Here is a 16,368-nt window from a genome sequence, read left to right on the forward strand (position 1 = left end):
AGGCTATGTTTTCTTCTCCCATAGAGCCAATGCCAATAGGTGAACCCAACAAAGAACAATGTTTCTCTTTACCCTTTGAATCTTGAGCCTAAATTTGAATTTTGAATGAAACCCTTTGTTGAAATCCTTACCTTGAGTTGAGTAAAGTATGTGTATGTGATAATGGAGAATGGTTCGAGTTTGGGGTTGTGAGAAACCAGAAAGAACTTTGTGAAATTCATTAAAGAGCATTGAGCCAAAGTAAAAAAGCAAAAGAGAAGAAAAGAAAGAAAAGAAAAGGTTAAGTTCAATGCAAGTAAAGTTGGGAATGAGTTGAATATTGGTTTCTCACATAAAAGAAGAAAGAGATTATTATTAATGTGAATAAATGAATTATGCACTCTTTTAACTCAAGGATTTTATTGTCTAGAAAAACCAATTTTCTTCTTAGCCCGGCCTCAATACAAGCCTTGAAAAGTCCTTGTGATGATAACTTGCTTGTAAGTGTGTTTGATATGTGGTTAAATGAAAGGCAAAGTTAATACATGTGACATTGTGATGGTAGAGTGTAAGAGTGTCACCACACTATACACCTTTGAGTTTGAGTGAAGCACTTTTGAGTGCTTGAGTGAAACACTGTCTTTGGTGAGGAATTATTCCATGCACTGTATGATAACATTCTTGCTTGGTTGTTGATTATTCATGAGGTTTGCATCTGTTATGTATGTCTTGATTATGTGAGCACCATAGTTGAAGCTTGATTGGCTAAAGCATCATTATATATTGACTAATCTTTTTATGATGAGCAGACATGAGTGATTTGCTTGTCCTAGAGGAAAATGCTTTTTGGTGTGCTAGACCATTGTAGTATGAATATTTTGTTTAAGCCAAGTTACATTTTCCTTGAGGACAAGCAAAGTTTCAAGTTTGGGGTTGTGATAACGATTGAAAATACCGTTATTTGTGATATAATTTTGATACTAAACGTACCCTTTTTGACTTAGAAGCTTGCTTGAACTCATGTTTTTGCTTTAGTTTTGCGAATAAGTGAGTAAAGGTTATACTTTATGATTTTATCACTAAATTCCCTTTACTTTGTAGCTAATAATGTGCCTCGAAGAATCTTCAATAATATATAGAGTTGTATAGAGCTGAATCAGCCATAAAAGCAAGCAAAACAGCAAAAAAGGTGAGTTTTGGAATGCTACTGGCAAGACTGAGCGCCCCTGCGCAGGGTTGAGTGCCCCTGCGCAGGGCTGAGCGCCATATTTTGTAGTGTAGGGCGCCTGAGCGCCCCCAAAAGGGAACCTAAGCTCCAGCTTTGTATCCAAGGTGCCTGAGAGCCTAGAAGGGCGCCTGAGCGCCAATTTTGACCTATACCACGCCTGGTTGCCCTAGGTTGGGCATTGAGCGCCAACAAAGTGGGTTTGGACCCGTTTTATGTTATTTTTATGTTCTATTTAAGGACTTGGACGTCCTAGGGATTATATCTTTTGATGGCTTGAGCACAGAAACACATTTTTCACCCCTTGGGGGTAGAATCGGAGATGTGACAACTCTCCTCTTCTCTTTCTAAGGTTTTTCTATCTCATCTTCTCTTTCTAGGGCTTTTTATCTCTTTCATTCTTTCATTCCATTGTACACCTAGTTTCTCCATGACGGTGGGGAACTAAACTCTTTTGTTGTTGGGAAAGATGTAACCTCTAAACTCTCATGTATTTGAATTTGTTTCGAGTTATAATATGTTTCATTCATTAATTGTTAGGGATTTTCTCCTTTGCTAAATTGTTATATTTTATGATTTGTCTAAGTATCGGGAGATATCTTACAAATAACGATCTAGAGAATTTCTCCCAAAAGCAGTATTGCTCAGGGATGGGGTATGAGTTTTGGTTGTCTTAAGCTCCTAATCCTAATGCATAATTAATTATTAGGGATGCAAGGGATTGTGGTCTAGTAATTAAGGATATGCTTTCTTCACCGAGGGATCGGGTTTTAAGTAATTTAGAGAGTGACGTTAACAATTTAATGAAGAAGAATTCATATATGCATGAGAGTGATTAGGTGAAATCTAAACCCCAACAACATTATCATCTCATATTATCAACTTCATCCATTTATTCTAGTGTTTAGCCTCAATTGATCAAATTGCATTCATGTTTGTTTTTATTGCATTTGCATTCAAAACCCCAAAAATTGTTCTTAAGTCTTAATAGTTAAGCAATTACAAATTGTTTAGTGTCGTGAGTCCTTTGGAATACGATACTTGGTCTTACCATTTTATATTACTTGATACGATTCGGTACACTTGCCGATATCTTAACAAGGATCTTAACAAAATGAGTGACACGGATAAACCATTTATTATGGCTAGTCAAGCAACACAAATATTCTATGTCGCTGACCTAGTGAATCATAAATGGTCAGTGGTATTGGAAGGCAAAGCCATGAACACAACTGATGATGAAGACTCTCTAGATATACTTGAGACAAGCTCCTTCTAATCAAGAACTATTAAAAATAAGATTGATGATGTACCCGATGAAATACATGCAACTCGATGTGATCACAACGAAGGCATATTGGAGAAATATGTGCCTTTTTATTATTTTAATTACTTGTACAATTTATTTATTGTCTGTTTTAACTTTAATTTGCTAACACTTTGTAAACATGTATGACTAGCTTTGGATCAAGTGGGATGGGAGGAGGTGGTAGATTTGTGACTCGGTTGCCAGATGTCACATCCCGTCGGGTTGCGGAGGAGAAGTTGGCGGTGGAGATTGATCCTTGATCGGGTGCTCCTACTAGGGCACATGTAGAAAAATTTAGGAGTTACTTGGGCGTGTTGGCAAAAACACATATCTCTTTTGTCGTTAACCGTTGGGATGATGTCCCAAAGGTTGAGAAAAATCTACTATGGCAGGATATTTTGGTATGTTTAAGATGTTGTACTTCCATCGTTGACTTATTTTTGTTGAACATGCTTTGACATTAATTTTGTTTTTAACAGCAAAATTGGAATATTCCTAATAATGAGAGGATAAGGAAGAAGACTTTATCCCACATTGCACTCCGATGGAGGGACTTCAAGACTACACTAACATGTCTATACGTCTTTGGCTCTACACAAAACGACACTCCTTGTGCAAAATATAAAATGACTTAGGAGGACTGGTTGCAGTTTAAAGCATCTAGACTTTCTGATGACTGACAAATATGCTTTTTAATATTTTGCTCTAGTCACACAAGATGTTAATTTGTGATTTATGCTTAATAATTTTCATTGTTTCATAGGAGAAAAGGATAGCCACCCAGCAGAGACAGAGGCTTAATGATGCACCACACGTACGGTCACATGATGGTTATGCATTATTAGTGAAAAAGATGAAAAAAAAGTCGTGTTGAGGCTTTAGGTCTTGAGTCACCTGACCTAGTACCTCCACTGTAACTCCCCAAATTCTGAAATGCCACGGATTTACAAAAACTTTAGAAAACTTAACTCTGATACCATTGTGGAATACCTATTGTACAAAAACTTCTATTTATTTTAACTGAATTTAGAATATTAGTGAAAAAGATGAAAAAAAAGTCGTGTTGAGGCTTTAGGTCTTGAGTCACCTGACCTAGCACCTCCACTGTAACTCCCCAAATTCTGAAATGCCACGGGTTTACAAAAACTTTAGAAAACTTAACTCTGATACCATTGTGGAATACCTATTGTACAAAAACTTCTATTTATTTTAACTGAATTTAGAAAACTTCGTAAATCAAACGTAACTATAAAGTGTTTATAAAATTTCATTACAAAACTATTAGTGTTGAAATTCAAATCCCATAATTCTCCCACGTATCTCGTCGCTCAACTTCGCTTTGCCTACACCTGTAACAACATCTACTCCCGTACAAGTACGATCATCGCAAGTGGAAACCACAACACGCAAGGGTGAGCTAACAAAAACAAGTCATATATAACATACATAAGTATTAAACATCAACTTAGAATAGTATTTCTGAATAGTACATATCATCATACACCTACACACATCTTCACATGACATCACATAAAATCATTTACACTGCACTATCAGAATTCAGAATCACCAGCATATAACCATACAATCATTTTCATCAAAGTAACCGATTCACACCCAAACTCATTCGATCATTCACTAACTCATTTCCCAATTTGTTTGAAACCATTCACTATATATTGAATCACCACCGGGTCACTAATATACAACATAAGGTCAAGTGTCACCTCCCACCACTCTCTTAAAGAGCTTCACCGGGCCGATACACTTTACCACGCCATTACACCACGACATTTCCCACCACTCTCTGGAAGGTTTCACCGACAAGTACACTACTTCCCACCACTCTCTTAGAGCTTCACACGACCCTCTTGGAGCTTCACCGGATAAGTATACAGCCCCCACCACTCTATCCTCATATAGCTTCACCGGGCAAATACCACTGCTACTCCCACCACTATTCCAGGAGCTTCATCGGGCACCTCAGAACATGAAATACAATTCCACAAAGAAATCATATTATACTCACACAATCATCCAATAAAATCACATATGCCCAACATGCTCAAGACAATTTATCAAGCAACAACAAAATAAAAAGTCAACCAAAAATAAATAATCAAATATGAACTATATACACCCGTCTTTTTTAATTACAACCACCACCAACCCATTATATATAAAAAATAAAGTATTATAACCACTCATGTAGACCCCACATGTCCCACCAAGTTTCCTACACATTTACTACTTTACGTATCATCCTTATTCTCCTTCCAAAACCATGTTTCTTTAATTAATATAATAATGCCGACCATCGCTTCCTGGAACATTTAGTTTCATGCAACCACATTTAATACACCATGGACCCTACAAAGCTTCACCAAATATTCAATCAAGATATACATCAAAACTCTAAACATAAGTCCATTAACCCATTATTCTACATCACCAGCAACCTTTATATGAAACTACTGGACCAAAACCGCAAGCACCCACTACCTAAAATTCACTTATAATCGCATTTATGTATACCAGAATTCTTAAAGCAGAGGACACTCACGTACCTGGTCGTTCAGGTCTTGCCATTCAACCTAAAACACCGCAATTATACAGAATCATGTGTTATATCATCTACTACTCCTAACATTAACCATAAATGAACCCACTTCATATCCAATAAACATAGAAGAAAAAATATTATTAGGAAAACTCACCAATAACAACCAATACATATAAAATGTACTGCACCATACACACGTACTAGCTTTCTCTCTTGCTTCACGTTGGAACCGCAATAACTCCCTCCACACGTCTACGCTTGGTTTTCTAATTTCTCCTCTTCCTCCTGCCTCCGATGGCCTCTCACGTTTTCTAAGCTAATTGTGTGCCCCTCCTAGGGTTTATATGTCCTCTTATACTATACTTATTAAATGGCTAGGGTTTAACACATCACCCAAAGAGATTTTGGCCCAAAACGACACAATCTCGCCTCTAAACGTTTCATAGTCTCTGTGCCGTAAACTAAATAAATGAAGAAAATTGTTCTTCCTTTCTCTCTCTTTGAAACCATCCACCTTTGCATGCAACCAATTACGTAGCTTTCCAATTCCTCTTCCCTCATTTAATGACAACATCCATTTGGCAATTAATTTTCTAATTCTTCCCACTAAGTGGGTCCCACGCGGAAAAATTGAAGAAGAACTAACCAATTCAATTTTCTAATTCTAGAGAGAATGCAATACCACTAAACCAATTCAATTTCATGGATACTATACTACAAATATTAATATTTAATATACTTCACACATTTTACCAAATTAATTAAAACAATTATAATTACTTTTTTATCTACTCCTTCCACACTTTTTAACCCACAAAAACACAATCATAATAAATTATCTTAATATAAATAAATAAAAATATTTTTTATTTTTATTTTTCACGGATCTTACATCCACCAGCTAAGTATGAATTGTGGAAGGCTGCACGAACCAAGGCCAATGGCTAGAGGACATCTCAATCGGCTCAAGAGATATCCCAGAGAATTGTAAGTGTAAACTCTTAACTAATTACCATAGTTTATATAAATTTTATGTAACAAACTTTTTTATGTGTTTAAGTTCATTATGATATGCAGGATGAGTTGGTTGAGCAGCAAACTCAGGACACATTTTTGGGGCAAGGTAGGGAGGACCTCCTAGTAGTAGCCACAGGTCGGCTACACCATCCATGTTGTATGCGTGTTGTTGGAGGAGCTACTAGATGGAGGGCTACTTTCGCCCTAAACCAAGAAGCACAGAGGCCATGAATCATGAAGCGCTTAGTAGCCTAAGGGAACAAATGCAACTCGAGATGGAGGAGCGCATGAATGAACGCTTCCGACAACAACAACCATCATATCAAAAGCTTCTTAAAGAAAAACTTCAGATGATGTCCAAACAACAACAACAATAGGAGGACGTCCCCATAGATGATCCTACCACACCTCGTGTGAGCACCAAAGGCTCATGATCTATTGCAGATCCTACTGATTACACTTGTCAGTATGAGTTTTTGGTTGATGAGGATCCTCCGCGCGTAGTGACCGTGAGACGACAGATTGTAGAAGGCCAGACCCTTCATGGTGCTCCTTTATTGCCCACTCACGCATAGGTCACGATTGATGAAGTTAGAGACCCTAGGCTCGAGTGTCAGTGCCTACATTTGAAATCCAATTCGTGGGAGAGGCCATAGGCACATTTATAGCTTGGCCTAAGGCTATGATCATGCCATATTTTGGCCCACCAATGGTATTATATTCTTATTTTTGTTATTTTAAATCTTCGAGTTATAATTAAATGATTCCTAACTTTTGTAAATGTTACTTGCAGTTCTATCGTCCTAAGAAACAACAAATGGCTCAACCTGTGAATGAGGCTCATGAGGAAGCAGAAGACGATGATGATCCTCTATCCATATTGATGAAGAGATTACATAAGTTGAATAAAGGACCGATAGAGCTGGAGTGTGAGTTAAGAACATTTGGTGTCGAGTGCCATATTCCATTGTATATTGCTTTCAATGATGTAGTGGAGATCGTTGCTGGAGAAAGAATGTTGAACATTGCATGCATACAACTATGGTGCATGTAAGTTTTTTAATTGCTATTTAACAATTTGTTTTTTAGTATTATTACTTTTTAATAAATATATTTAACTTTATTATTATAGGTACATGCACACCATCATAGTGGATTAAGTTGGGCAACAATGTATGGATTTCTTGAACCTCAGACCATTCAACCATCTGGAAACACACTAGATTCCAGACAATCATATATGAAAACATGGATGAGTGAGTCTAAAAGAGAGTTGTATATCGCGCCATACATTGATGTGTATGTGTTTCTCAATATTGTCAACTTTTATCAAAATTTAATCAATAAACTCACTAATTGTTGGTACATGATAGGGGCCATTGGAAAATGATGGTGATCATTCCTAAAAAAACACAAGTTGTATAATTTTGTTCTCATAGGAAGATGAAATCGAAATTGAAGTCCTTGTTACAAACGTAAGTATTACATTCATTCATATCAATTCATTATGATATTAGTATATTAACTTATGTTTTTAATGTTTCAAATTTGTTTAGAGTTGTGGCTAGGACCAGAGGACAACAAATTGAAATTATATATCCTAAGGTTGGAATTTGTTGATCTTTAACTATTAATTTTCGTAGCCAAATTTAAACCATTACATTTGACTAAGTTCTTTCACATGTTTAGTGTAACAAGCAGAATGCTTGGGCATGTGGCTACTATATCATGTCATGGATGAAGACAATCATCCGAGCAGGAATCAAAGCTGATTGGACTGAGGTAGAAATTTACATTTGAAAATCTTACAAATATCAATAAACTTTTCACATTAAAATGAATATAATAGTAAAGTTTTCTTGATTTTGCAGTGGTTCAACACTACCTCTACATTGTCAGATGCCGTAACAAAGAAGATAAGAGAGTAATGGGCAGAATATTTGAATAAACATTTTAGTTAGCTATAGCTTTAGGTTTTTCCTTAAAGTTTTGCAGCGTTTTGACGATAGCATTTGCTTAGCTTTTAGTTTTACTTGTTCACCTTTTTGATAGGATGAATTGATGATAGCATCGTTTAAATTGTGAATAGATGAATACTGTGAATATATGAATTGGAAAACTGGGTTCTTTATGATTTGATGATAGCATTTGCTTTTAGTCTTTTAGTTTCACTTTTTAATTGGAATTCATGAATTGATGATAGCATGGTTTAAATTAATTAATTTGTGAATATATGAATTAGAAAACTGGTTTCTATATTTCAGGTTTGGTTAAATGAGCAAAAACTAAAAAAATTTAAAAAAACACTAAAAGTGACGTCGAACTATAAACTATTCAACGTTCATATATGTATGTTAACGTCCACCTGTACACTGATCGACGTTCATATAGTACAGTGGATTACCATAAAAATGCAATGCTGGGCGAGCTTCTCTCTAGCTCAGCGAAGGTAACGTCATGTATCTATAAATTCGATGTTAACCTTACGTCCAACCTCTTTCTATTAGACGTCAACTTTACGTGTACGCAAAATCTTTCCAGTGTACAACAAATCTTCCTTTAAATATAACTATTTATTAAGCTAGTAGACGTCGCTCTCTTTACTACTCGACGTGTATATAAAAGAGTAACGTCAACTTGTAGTATGCGACGTCAAATTTACGTCTCCTGATATGATGTCGTTATCGAATTCGACGTTAAAAGGCCAAAATATTCGACGTTGTATGATGATTTTGTACTAGTGACATTGTCAATATTCAGAATCCAATCACAAACAAACTTCTCCCTAACCTGTTGCAGTTCCTTCTTAAAACAAAATAATACACACAAAATGAATAAAATGCCCAATCTTGTATCAATGGTCCAAAACATCAAAGTTTTCATTAAATAATAGTTCACTTCAAATCTAATATTGGAAAATTGTTTTCAAAATTTCAAACAGGAGATTATTTTTATTTCAAGGACAACTCATACATTATTTCCATTAGATAAACTTTAAATATAATTTATCCATCCTAATTAAATAAATAAAAGATTATTACAACATATACTTTATCCCTATAAACTTCTAAAACATTACTATAAATTCCCATCGTAGATCCCATTTCTCGTCAATTAAAGTCTCCAAAATCATCTACATTCCTATCTAAGCTCCCGTATAACATACGTTATACGATCATCGCAAATGTATACACACAAATATACAAACACAAACAAATAGGGTGAGCTAATTCTTACAACATATACATAAATAGTATCTCACATACAACATCCAACAAAGCTTAATAATTAACGTATAATATATAACCTTTAATTAGTTGAGCATGCTTTAATACCACCTTAACAATGTCTTTAATCATTTTTCCACAATATAATCAAATTGAAAGATCATATTTTAAAATCAGTCTAAGAGAAGGAATGACACTTAGATCTCTAAATCAAGAGAGAAAGATAAACGTATAAAAAAAACATATTGTCAACTCTAACCTTTGCTAAATATTTTAAGTACAACTTTTTCCACAGACCTCCAAATGGAATGATTCTTTTCTATTAGAAAATAGACTCAAAAATATTTCCAATGACTACTAATTAGTAATTTTTGAACAACGGGACTAACTTCAGTAAAATTATTAAAATGAACGTTTTAATCACTTCACGCTCATGTATTTTTAGTTTTGACCTTTGCTGACTATTTTGCTCATAACTCTCTACCAAACTCTAAATGAGATGATTCTTGTTTTATTAGTACATAGACTCAAAGAGCTTTCTAAGGACTACTAATTCATAATTTTTAGTCCTCTATGCTAGTCGAAGATAATTTCTCAAGATCAACGTTTTATCTATATCTCCTAGATGGTTACTCTCAATCTCTCTAAGTTTTATGTTGTGCATGGATTAAAGGGTAAAGATTTAGACTGCAGCAAAGGAAATTGTTGAAAAAGAGATACACTAGTACAAAATACACTTTTTATAGCGATATTTTATACCTGCTGTAATCTATCAGGTGTAAAAAGTGATACGATGACATTATCGTAAATAATATAAGTTCTTTTATATCGATTATACATAAAATAGGTATTAAAAATAATAAGGTGGCAAAATTGTAATAAATGACAAAAAATTTTACACCGGTTATCTTCAAAAACAAGAATAAAAAGATATGTTTATACCTATTAAACTTATATCCGGTGTAAAAATAAAGCGGTGGCAAAAATGTAATATTAAACGCCAAAACCTCTTTTCCATTCGTAACCAAACCCCAACACCCATCGCTCTTTCCCTTCCTCTGGCCTCCGCCACCACCATGCCATTTACGCGGGTTGCCAACCTGGTTCAACTGCCGTAGGTCTCTGATGAGCGGGTCGCACCTCTCACAAAAGTTGTGCATAAAAGAATGCAGTATAGTACTAGGAAGTGACTCCTAGGTCGTCTCTCAAGGACCAAATGTGGTTCAGTCTCAGATCAAACACATAGTGGGGGGATTTTGAAAGATTGTTTTTGTGCGGATAAAATTAAATTAAACTGACTGGAAATTAAACACGACTGGATTAAAAACGGCGAAGCAAATTCTAAAACAGTAAAATGAAATTAACACAGTGAAAATGAAATTGGAACAGTAAAAATTCAAATAAAAAAAAATAGAATAGGAAATTGTTTCCCTCCTCCAAAACCGTAGCCTTCCTACATCCATACCACTTGATTTTACAAAGAAAACATTACTTCCACTTCAATTAATATTTCTTAATAAAAGCAAATTAATTTGTATGCACACCATTCTACCCACGGCAATCTTCTTCCAAAAGTACTAAAAGAGACAAATTCAAATGTAAGAAAAGGTCCCACATGTTGACTAAATGCTAATAGATTTTTAGAAGAAAGATGTTTGATTTTTACAAGGAGAAGAAAGCTTTTACGTAACACACACCTAATCTACTTCTTCATTCTCAAACAAAATAAATTTACTGCAGTATTCCAGCTGTGACACATGTCCATAAATCACCATTTACTTTGCTTCTTTTTCACTTCTAACAACATTAAAACACAAGCATGAAACAATACTTCATTATCTATCTCAAAACAGCCATTAACATTAGCATAAACAATAAAAGGATTCAATCAAAACTGGATGAAATAAAACTAAATGAAAGAAGGAGAATAGCTCTTTAAACAAACTGTAACCTTGCACCACAAATCAAAAGAAGAGAAAACACTTCAGGATTAAATTACAAAGCTCTCAAAACAACTTTCACAAACACAGAATTCAAATTACAGTTTATGGAGACAGAGATGAATGAAACAGAAAATGAACAAAAGCTTAAATGAAAAATTTTCAAAACCAGATGAGAAGACATCAAGAACTGAAGCAACATCATCCTCCATTCCAAGTGACAGCTTTCTTTCTTTCTCCAACCATCCCAAGCTCACGGCCCCCTCCTTACATCCCTTCTCCAAACTAATAAAAAAAATGAACTCCTACTCAAGTGGCGGTTGTAACCCTGTGAAGGAATGTTGGACCGTGCCAAGCTGCTGGAATGATGTGCACCCCTGTTTTTTTCTGGACCGTCACCCCCTACTGGATGCTTCTCATGGGCCGTGTTGAAGCTTGGATGGGAGCTGCCCCTTGGATGCTGGACCGCTTCTTTACTGGACCCATACGCTGCCTCTTGCTATTAAAATTAAAAACAAAGTATTCCTCTCCAAAAGGTGCTAGACGTGGCAGCTTTATGCTCTTCATTAATCACCGTATGCTTCCAAGTGGTGGTCCCAACTTTGATTCCAAAATATGTGAGGTTTTGGTGTGTGTGCCAACGTGAGTTGTCCATGGGGCCATGCTATTATTTTCCAATCAATTTTGAGACAGCCGTGAACACTCCACATGATACCAATTCCAATTTTAAAATCCAAAAGCTTTCCATGTGGGCCGTGATGTGCATGTGGCTGCTTTTTTTCTTTTTTTCTTTGCTATTCAATAAAGCCAAGCTGTTGTATGCCTTGTTTAAGAGTGTTGGGAGGTTTTAGCACTGTCCAATTATCAATTCCAGCCACCACAATTACTAAACAGCAAGCAAACAATGCAACAGATTAGAAATCACTCAAACAGCAGTAATCACTGGACTGACATATGAGAGTAAAATAAATACTGGGAACAGCACAGAATGAATTTGAACAAAGTAAAAACTATATGTTAAAATAGACATCCAGACGAAACTATGAAAAAAAATTGCATGGAAAACGGATAAGAATTGAACTCAAACGAAGACACACAAGTTGACACAACATTCACGCGGCAGCCAGCGAAAATAAAAATGGCTAAGATGCATTGGCTCAATTTCCATTTCTCATTTAGCTTTCTAATGTCCCAAAAAGTTATCCAAAATTTTCCCGTAATTAATAATGCAAAATAATAAGCTCAGATAATTCAAATTAGTTAAAATAGGAATTTCCGATCAAATTAAGCACAATTAGGAAAAACAGGAAAATACCGGACGTTTAAGCATAATTCCCCGACTAATTCTAGCACATTAAACTAAGTGAAGTGAGGAAAATATTGGTTCATCAAAATAGACCACACTTAGTCTTTTGCACTCCTGGGCAAAATCAAGACGCAAATCAGGGAATAGTTCAAAGGACTTTTAAGAAGGTGACACAACGTCGACACACAGAAAATAAAGACTCACAAGGAAACAAACAGAATTACACATTCCTCAAGAAATCTGGACAAAGAAAAGAGGTAGACAATATCCAACTCAGAATCAGAGAAAGCAGATACTCATGAAATTATCCAAGCAATTCAAATCATGACAAAATGATCAATCAACTCAAAAGGTGAATCAAAAGTAACAAAACCTCACAGATGCACTATCAGTGTTTCTCTCAAGTGTTTAAGGTAAATCAATGTCAGTCAATGCACTCAAGAAAGCAATCACAAATAGACTTGGCAAGCCTCTAATATCAACACTCAAGCACATACGCATGTTCAAATCAAAAGATCTTTTCATGGTTGTAATGGGGCCAAGGACATGGGAGGATAACATATGGATGAGAAGCTATAAACCAAAAGAAATAGAGGAGCAATGGGGAACAAGTGTAAACACAGTCAAATCACACCCAAAACCTCTAATTCAATCCTCTTCTTGACTCCATTATTCACAAATTTATTTTTTTTTTCTCATTTTTCTCATCATTTTTTCATCCTGTCTCTTTTTTTTTCTTTTCTCACTCTTTAGGACACAACTGGAAGAGACAAGATACACAACATATTTACAAACACAAAACAAAAAAAGGAACCAACCAGCCAATTCATCACAAACCCACAAGAGACCACACTTGTTCCCAAAACACTTCCAAAGCTCCAAAATTCCCTAAGGTTAAGGTAATCATGGTTTGTTCCACTTAGGGCTAGTGTATGAGCTTCAAAACAATGAAATGGGGAAAGTATAGGCTCAAAAGTGTTTATCAAAGGATTAGAACAAGGTGAGCTTATTTGGCTAAAGAGGCTCAAGAACAAAATTGCCTTCATCACTTCCAAACATGCATATCAATCAAGAATTATCAACAAAAGTCAAGCCAAGGCATATGTGCAAGCAATCAAGAGACATATCACACACAAGAAAGAGCATAAAGTGGCTCAAATTCTCACACAGGGCATTTGTGTCACAATCAATTCAACTCTCAAACATCATGATCATCTTCCAAGCAAAGAAAAGCAAGGATTTCAAACAAATCAGAGTATCAATGAAGTGAAAGACACATCTACAACCTAAACAAAGTCCAGAAATCAAGAGAAACATGTAAAACTGTACACAAGACACGACAAAAATAACCTAGAAAAGAAAAAATTTAACAAAGAAAACAAAAGCTATCAAAGTAAAATCAGAATCTCCCCCAATAAATAGACCACACTTAAACTACACAGTGTCCTCAATGTGTCATAAGCATAAGATCGAAAATCAAAACAGTGAACAGATCATGGACAAGTGCAATAAAAGTAGGGAAAGGGGGAGAAGAGAGAAAGGAAACTCCCCTGATCATGGTGGCAGTTGCCAATTTTGGACTTTCAGGGAGATGTCTTCCACCACAGGATCCAGCAAACGAGTTTTGAGGAGGACCAACTTCATCAGTACTGCCATATCATCCAAAATGAGATGTTTCTTCTTTCTTCTCCCAGCAAACTATTCCATCAGTAGCTTTCCTTCCACTGGCAGTTGTTCAGTGTGTGACATCGGAATGGAGATCTCTGGCTCAATCAAAGAAGTAGCAATACACTCTCCTTCATTGATCATGATTTCCTTAATGTCAGCACCTGTATTCTCATTTAATTTTGCAGCATGGTCATCAAACTCACAATTAGTAGCATCTGTTATACGCTTAGAATCTGTCTGTAACACATAATCAATTTCAATACAGATCAGGCAAGAACCAGATTCACAATCACATTCAAAGTTCTCAGAGAACTGTGTCAGATCAAAGTTCAGTCCTAACTCTATAGAGTTATCAGATTGCACAGTTTCCACCTCAAAATCAATATTGATATATGCATCATCAACAGAATCAAAGGTCAGTTCAAGGCTATTATCATTCAAAATTTCATCACGGCAATCATGTCCATTCAAAACAACCCTTAGACCAATGGGTTCAATGGCTGATACTGAATCAAAAATTTTAGAATGGTCAATCAAATCTGTATCAGTATCAGTCATGAATCCTATAGAATCAGTGTGCATCAAATCACAGGCATTTGAATGCATAAACAAATCAGCTAAAGTGTTTGGAATCTCAAGTTCAGAATAAACCTGTTTTTGCTCATTGAAAATTTTCTTACCAATCTCCAAGTCATCAGCTGCATCCTCAAGGCTATCATTTAAATCAAGGTCAGTGCAAGGATAGTGAACATTAGGTATGTCAATGTGCTCTACAGGGAATAATGAATCCACAACATGAGTGTGCACATGTGTATCAATATCAGAATCCAGAACAGGCTTAAATGGTTCAAGTTTTACCAATTCAAAAGCATTAAAATTTACTTGAACCTCAGATACATGAGTAGGGATTTCAAGTTTACAGTAAACCTGCTCAGGTTTTTCCTTTACTACCTCACTTGGATTTTGACCCGCCAACTTGCAGAGCATCTTCTTTGCCTCTATTGGAGTTCTGTCCATCAAAGATCCACCAGCAGCTACATCCACTAATATCCTTTCATTGTCCAGGAGCCCTTCATAAAAGTAAATCAAGAGCAAATGCTCTGAAATTTGGTGGTTTGGACAGGCTGTGCAGAGCCTGTTAAACCTCTCCCAATAATCTGCCAGGCTTTCTTCTTGAAATTGCTCAATGGTAGTGATCTCCCTCCTAATGTTGATTACCTTTGCTGCTGGAAAGAACTTGTTGAGGAATCTCTGTTGTGTTTCCTGCCAACTATCAAAAGGATACTGGTATAGGAACCAGTCTCTTGCTGCACCTTGAAGGGACATTGGAAACACTTTCATCAACACTGTCTCCTTTGAAACACCAGGAGGCCTCATCGACAAACACACCAAACAAAACTCCTTGAGGTGCCTGTATGGATCTTCATGTGCCAACCCATGGAATTTGGGAAGACTCTGGATCAGATCATATATCCAGTCTTGAGAATCTGTCATCTCCTCTATTGTAGTGCAAAACCTGTCTCCGACCTGGACTTCCACTTCAAACAAAGATTAAACCAAACATATAGAAACATAACATGGGGGAAAACCATTATTTACATAATTTGAAACTTCCAGAAACAACAACTAAATGCACAAAATACAAAAAAAATGATAAAAATCTAAAAACACAAAAATCGATAAAAGAAGTAAACCCAAACAAGACTAACTAAACATCCTAAAACACATCACACAACACAACACTAACACAACAAAAGACACTAACACAACAAAAGACACTAACACAACAAAAGACCTAAGACTGAACCGTTGGTCCCCGGCAAGGGCGCCATTTTGATGAGCGGGTCGCACCTCTCACAAAAGTTGTGCATAAAAGAATGCAGTATAGTACTAGGAAGTGACTCCTAGGTCATCTCTCAAGGACCAAATGTGGTTCAGTCTCAGATCAAACACATAGTGGGGGGATTTTGAAAGATTGTTTTTGTGCGGATAAAATTAAATTAAACTGACTGGAAATTAAACACGACTGGATTAAAAACGGCGAAGCAAATTCTAAAACAGTAAAATGAAATTAACACAGTGAAAATGAAATTGGAACAGTAAAAATTCAAATTAAAAAAAAATAGAATAGGAA

This window comes from Vigna umbellata, chromosome 9, assembly GCF_029865625.1.
Source record: "Vigna umbellata cultivar VRB3 chromosome 9, Vumbellata_1.0, whole genome shotgun sequence".
In the NCBI taxonomy this organism is placed as follows: Eukaryota; Viridiplantae; Streptophyta; class Magnoliopsida; order Fabales; family Fabaceae; genus Vigna; species Vigna umbellata.